General features: G+C 41.5%; 1 pseudogene; it reads left to right on the top strand.

The window, feature by feature from the left end:
• Positions 1-3,830: 3,830 nt before the first annotated feature.
• LOC145389640 (protein GVQW3 pseudogene) lies at positions 3,831-4,199 on the top strand (annotated as a pseudogene).
• Positions 4,200-7,348: the final 3,149 nt, after the last annotated feature.

The following is a 7,348-nucleotide window of genomic DNA, read 5'->3' as shown; positions in this document are numbered from 1 at the left end:
ATTGTTATAGTGGCTGTACCTAGTGAGTGAGAGCAATACAAAGCATGAATATCACCAAATGCAGTTTGTTTATCTGCTCATCATCCTCCCTCCTTCCCCTTAAAAATAAATAAAAGCTACATTCTCATCAGTGTAGAAGGCTAACTCACACCTCTTCCTTACCAGTCAATTTCCACAAATGGCATGTTATGAAAGTCAGCCAAGGGAATTTAATAAATTCTATTATTGCTGCCTCTATAAAACTACATTCAACTAAGGATGACTTTTTGAACTGGAAGAGCTGGATATAGTTTTCATTAACCCCTTCATTACTTGGGAATTTTCTTGAGTATATCTGTCTTGCAGTCACAAGAATAAAAGATGTCCTCAGACTGAACAGGTTACCAATCTCCTGTGTGCTATTTATGCATTATTAGTCCACAAAAAAATAAATAAAAAGACAAATATTATATGAGAATATTATGGTAAGGAAGAGATGCTAGAAAGTCTCATTAGCTGATGGAATACAACATGTAGTTTGCTTACCTCCACACTGCCCTCCAACCTTCTCCATATACCGTACACCCTGCAGGCCCCACCACACTGCACTAAATACTCCTTGACCTTGAATCAGCATTAAGCACATCTTGACTGCTGCTGTTGCAATTGAGTGCTCCCTGGCTAGACACCTGTAGAGTAAGGATGAACTTTAGCACTTTTTAGTACATCACACTGACTATGAGGTCCCCACACTCTCAAAATGAAATGAAATATTTTAAGAGCTATTGGCTCTGTACATACTAGCAGCAACATACATTTGAAATTTAATAAAAAGAGGTACATTACTACTGTAGAGTAATATTTATGGTTTGCTCCTATCATCTGTCAATTTATTATTCATCCTTTGAGTGATGACTGTTTACCTCTTTCATATTACCAATCAAAAACACTCTCTCATTCCTTCCGAACTTTTCCATGCACACTTCCACATTTGTCCAGAACTCTTCTCTCACTCTGCTTGCACGACCTTGCGTTGGCGCATACACGCACACAATTGCCCACATTTGTATTCCAACATTCAATCTAACCCACACAATCTTTGAGCCAACTGATCCATACTCTCTTATGTTCTTCTTCAATCTTTTACTCACAACAATACACACTCCTTCTTTTGCCCTCTCATTCTCACCTACTCCTGCACATATTTCCCATCCATACCCCCATTGTCTCTCACTCTCACCTCTTCATTTAGTTTCAGTTATTCCACATACATCCACTTTCGCACACTCAAGCACCTGACGGAGTTAAGGAAATAACAGAGGAATTAGTTGGAGAAGAACAGGGAGGCTTTAGGAAGGGAAGAGGTTGTGTAGATCAGATATTCATTCTTAGATCTTTAGTGGAAAAGTTTCTAGAGAAGGGAAAGAAGTTGTAGGCGGCCTTTAAGCATTTGGAGAAAGCATATGATAGGGTGGATAGACAAGGATTGTGGAAAGTATTTTGAATATACTGAGTAGCTGGGAAGGTGTTGAATGCTGTGAAGAGTATGTATGAGGGTGCTAAGGCTGCAGTGCATGTGGATGGTGAACTGAGTGAATTTTTCTCTTTGAAGGTTGGGTTGAAACAGGGATGTGTCATGTCTCCATGGTTGTTCAATCTGTACATGAATGGGGTTATAAAAGAGATACAAGGTAGGGCAGTGGATGTTGGAGTGACCCTAGTGAGAGAGGGTAGTCTCTGGAAACTCCCTGTACTGTTGTTTGCAGATGTTAAGCGAAGATGAAGGGGAGCTGCAAGGCTTGGTGGACGAGTTTTGGAGAGTGTGTAAGAAACGGAATTTAAAGGTGAATGTAGGGAAAAGTAAAGTTATGGTCATCGAGAGAAGTGAAGTCAGTGAATGTACAGTGAGGCTGGATGATGAGGAAATGGAAAATGTGAGTACATGGTGGTAGGTGGTGGCGACCATCATCCACTCACTTGATGTAGTGCTGCCTACTTCTTCCTTAGCCTTTATCATTCTTTTTCTGTGCCTGTCCTCCTCTCTTCCTATTTCTCCCATCTTTCCTGTCACTTCTTATTGCTTTTCTTTCCTTTACAGGTAGCTTTACATTGAGTGACAAGCCAAATGGTTTCCTGTAAGCAAAGAAACCATTTACAGCGTTGGGTGGTAACCATATAACCAAATCATACGTGCTCCCTACATGTCAGCAAGTGGGTTGGTGGAGGGTTAGTGCCCCTCCCCGTAAAACAAATAACTCAAAGTCAAATGGCCACCCCTTACGGGATTATGGCATCTGGCAATAGACAGATAGATAGATAGATTTAAGTACTTGGGTAGTGTGATGAGTAAGGATGGAAGTTTGGAGGGTGAAGTCCTTGAGAGGATACAACAAGGAAGAATGGTTGCTGGTTCCTTGAAAGCAGTGATAAGAAACAGGGAAGTGAGCATGGAAGTGAAAATATTACTACATGACAGTATTGTGATACAACTCTAACGTATGGACGTGAAGCTTGGACCTTGTTGGAAGGAGAGAAGTCAGGAGTGAGAGCATTGGAAATGAGTTATTTGAGAGGAACATGTGGAGTTACATGGAGAGACAGACTGACCAATGAGGAAGTGAAGGAGCGTTGTGGTGTGGATATGGATGTGATAGAAAGCGTTAGGAGAAATACAATGAGGTGGTTTGGCCATATGGAGAGGATGGAGAGCGAAAGACTGATGAGGAGAGTCAATGTGAGTGAGGTGGAAGGGGGGAGAGGGAGGGGGAGGCCAAGGATGAGATGGAGGGATGGCGTAGAAGGGTATACGAGACAGGGGGGTATGAGGTGGGAGCAGGGCAGTTAGATGGTGGGGGAGAGGTGATTTGTTTGTGGCCACCCCTTACAGGATTCAGATGTCTGGCAATAGATAGACAGATCAACAGGTAACTGTTCAAAAGGAAGAATTATATAGTACTCACAGTACTTGCTTTCAACTCAAAATGCCCATGAAGCAGAGTATCCTTACATTGGGAACTTTGTGTTGAGCTTCTGTCCTATGTCCTCAAGTGGAGTGCGGCAGCCATGGTGGAGAGACTCTTCTGTCTCGTCAAGTGGGAACTGGAAAAAATGAAAGAGATGGTGGTGAGCATTAATCTCATTCAAAAGATTAAAGTGACTGGCAAGTCAAATTCACTTCACTAAGATGATTTTTTTATTGCAAGCTATTCCTCTTATCTCTAGACAAATTTATTTTCCTTGTAATGGCCTTTTGAACTGAAGGGTTTAGCATGAGACGAGAGGGAAAGTGGTGGTGTCAATTTCGTTCCAAAGGTTTAGACGGTAGGCAGGTCAAACTTAGCATAACTCTTCATGCTATACTTCTGGATAAATAAATCAACCTGTAATCTATTTCCTTATTCGGATACAAAATCATATTAAATCTTAAATTGTTTAAAATAAAATGACAATCATTACTCAACACATGCAAAATCACTGACATACAGACATTCCTGATATGATGCAAACCTCAGCTTTCAGAAACAGGTACTTATGGAAGTCTTACATTGTGCTTACAATGATTATTTTATTACTGTAGTGTGTATAGTACAAGGTGTGACAAAAAAGAAACAGGACTTTGGCTGCTAATGACACAATTCATTAGCCACACAGTAATGAAGTACATCACAGTGTTGGCCAACATCTCAGCACTGTATGAGAAAAGCAGCAGTTCAATTAACCTATTATCATTCTTTTCACAGGTGGTTTTGTAGCTCCTGTCAAGTGTCCTCTGCCACAGAATGAGTCTTGAGCAAAGGATTAACATCAGGTTCTTGGCTAACATGGGAAAAACTCCAGCAGAAACCCTTGCCATGTTGAAGGATGTGTATGGAGAGGAAACAACGTCCCGTACACGTGTCTGTGAGTGGCACAAGAGGTTCAGGATGGGCCAGGATGACGTGGAGGATGACCCAAAACCAGGACGTCCCTCAACAACAAGAAATGATGCCAACATCCAGAAGGTCAAGGAACTGGTGCAGAGTGATCGCAGACTGATGATCACAATGATGGCTGAGCAACTGGGATTGAATAGGGAGTCAGTGAGGTCCATCTTATTGGAAGATTTGGGCATGCGGAAGATTTGTGCAAAGTTGGAGCCCAAACTGCTCTCCAAGGACCAAAAGACCTGCCGTGTGGATGTGTCATGGGACATTTTGAAGCATCACCCTGCCCCATCCTGAGTCTCTTGTGCCATTCACAGCCACTTGTACAGGACACTGTTTCCTCTCCATACACATCCTTCAGCATGGCAAGGGTTTCTGCTGGAGTTTTTCCCATGTTAGCCAAGAACTTGACGTTAATCCTTTGCTCAAGGCTCATCCTGTGACAGAGGGCACTTGACAGGAGCTACAAAACCACCTGTGAAAAGAAAGATAATAAGTTAACTGAACTGCTGCTTTTCTCATACAGTGCTGAGATGTTGGGCAACACTACGCTGTACTTCATTACTGTGTGACTGATGAATTTTTTTTTTTTTTTTTTTTTTTTTATGCGAGGAAGAAGGAACCAAAGGCCATGAGCCCGCAGTAACAGTTCCCTCCAAGAGAAAAACAAAATACAATAGAGAGCCAAATTCAAGATCCGATCATTTTGAGATGCCTGGACACACTGCGTTTGAAAGACTGGAGATCATAGGCAGGAGGAAATACAGACAGAGGGAGACAGTTCCAGAGCTGACCTGTTGCATGAATGAAAGACTGGGAGTAACGGTTAACTCTTGCATTAGAGAGTTGGACAGAAAAGGGATGAGAGTTTGCTGCCAGACGGGTGCTACGCGCCCGTCGTAGAGGTGGAGGAATGCAAGCAGACAGTTCAGAGGAACAGTGACCATTAAAGTAGCGATAGAAAAGAGATAAAGATGCAACAGTGCGGCGAAGAGACAGAGGTTGAAGGGAGTCAGTAAGAGGAGGAGAGTTAATGAGACGAAAAGCCTTTGACTTCACCCTATTGAGAAGAGCTGTATGTGGGGAGCCTCCCCACACATGAGAGTTGTACTCCACACAGGGGCGGATAAAACCCCTGTATAGAGTCAACAATTGTGCAGGGGTAAAGAAAGAGCGGAGTCGGCTTAGCACACCCAATCTCTTGGAAGCAGATTTTACAAGAGATGTAATATGATCTTTCCAAGATAAGTCCCGAGTAAATGAAACCCCCAGCATGTTCAAGGATGATGCAGGATTAATCTGAATATTATTAAACATTAGTGGGTAGCAGCCAGTGATTAGCAGCCAGTGTCCCGTTTCTTTTTTGTCACACCTCGTATGTTACCTTTCATTACAACAATGTGTTCAGTTTGTTAAGTACAGCATGTACAGTACCCTTATTATTAGTGTTTATAGTACATGTGATCACTGGTTATGGTATGTGTACAAACTGTGCTCTCAGGAAGGGAATCCTTACATAACATGGGAGAGGGAACTGTACGTGAAATCTTACTTCCGTGAATAAATATTATGCTTTACAGATATATCTTGATACTGTCAAAGCAGGCACATCAACTGATGAATGAAAGCAACTGAATGACAGGGTCATTTACTGAGCAGAACTGTAAGGAGGTCTACCCCGGATATATGACACAATACAGCATTTGGCAACAGATGTGATTAGCAGCCAGTAACTTTAGTTATGCCTAAACACCATGAAAGTGCTATGAACACAAGAAAAGCATTTATTCTAAATGAAACTAAAATTGTTGGACAAAGTGGCGTGTGGTGTGGGAGCTTAAATGCAAATGATCAGACAGATATGACTCAGGTGTGTTTACGATGTGGATAGTTCTCTTTGTTGGAAAAGAAAAAGTTAATGATGAAGGAGCAGTAAAATTCAGGTTTTCACCTTTAGTGCAGCATGTAAAAAGAAAAAGGGGGGGAGGGGGCATTGTGCCTGATGTTTGTGATGGTCTTTGGTCGAGATAATTTGGATCTTACGATATGTGAAGACACTAATGTGTTGACATACAGAGTTAGGTAAAATAATTTTGTGAGTTCAGTTCCTTTGAATTATACTGCCATACAAATAATACTGCTTTGCTGACTTGCTTATTATTCACGATTACTGCATTCGTGTACTGTCTCTGAGAAGTGAGAAATACGCAATCACTCGATGATGACAACTTCTTCATAGCATTTTGTTTCCTTTACTGTTGACCACTAATGGCTTTCAAAAATAGTTTCACACTGCTTTTATTTTTTTTTTTTAAAGCGCCGAAAGTAATCCTGGTGAAATATGCCTGAAGCTGGTATGCCATTGTTCACGAGTTGATTAGGTCAAAAGTTTTTTGCTTGATTGGTAATGAGGACATTCAAGAGGCTTAGTGGCAATCCTTGGTGATTCAAATTTTTATGGGGAGTATTAGGGGGCAATACTAATCAGTCAGGTTAGAAAGCAGTATGCACTGATGTGTCCAATCGGTGAGATCGTATCTAAACACACTGTCTTGGCTGTCTTAAGGCAGGCGTATTTGTAATAATCTATCTATATTTTTAACAAAAAACATGAGGCTCCTAGAACCTAAACCCCTACTTTACATGTAAATATATGTCACGTTTCAGCGCTAATTTGATTTTGCACGAGCTTCTGCATAACCTATCTCGTGCTGTATGAAGACTCTACTGTACCAATTTGTAAGGGAGGAAACAAAGAAGAACCTCTGAATCATAAACCAGTGTTCTTGGCCACCATAGACGCAAAATTGTTCGAGAGAATCACGAAAGACAGATGGATAAAATATCTGGAGGAGATGGAGATTTTGGAAGAAAGTTAGTTTGGATTCAGATGTGAAAGGTGTGTGTTTCCAACCTGTTGAGCTTCTACTCAAGGGTGATAGACGTGCTATAGGAAAGGGGTAGTTGAGTGAACAGTGTGTATTTAGATCTCGAGAAAGCCTTTGACAAGGTAACCCATTGCAACTAATGTGGAAATTGGAGCACACAGGACTGAAGGGGAACTTTCTGGAGTGGTTGAGAGACTTCTTGAGAGACTGACTAATGAGAACATTAATAATGGACAGTAATGCAAGTCTGTTTGCTGATGATGTGAAGATCATGTGGAAAGTAGAAGTTGAACATGACTGTAAAATGTTGCAGGAGAACCTGGATAGGATTCATCATTGGAGCCAGATGAGGGAAATGAAATTCAATGCAAAAAAATGTACAATATTGGAAATGGATCTATCTATCTCTTGCCAGATGCCTTAATCCTGTAAGGGGTGGCCACAAACAAATCGCCTCCAAGTTGACTTGTCCCTGGCATTTCATTGCCCTGATCCCAGCTAACACACCCCTTTCTCATATACTTCTCCATTCCATCCCTCCATCTCATCCTTAGCCTC

Source organism: Coenobita brevimanus, unplaced genomic scaffold (genome assembly GCF_032717465.1).
Source record: "Coenobita brevimanus isolate Jiangsu-jjx unplaced genomic scaffold, ASM3271746v2 jjx.HiC_scaffold_172, whole genome shotgun sequence".
NCBI lineage: Eukaryota > Metazoa > Arthropoda > Malacostraca > Decapoda > Coenobitidae > Coenobita > Coenobita brevimanus.
The sequence above is the reverse complement of the archived record's forward strand: the minus strand, read 5'-3'. Positions and strand labels throughout refer to the sequence as shown.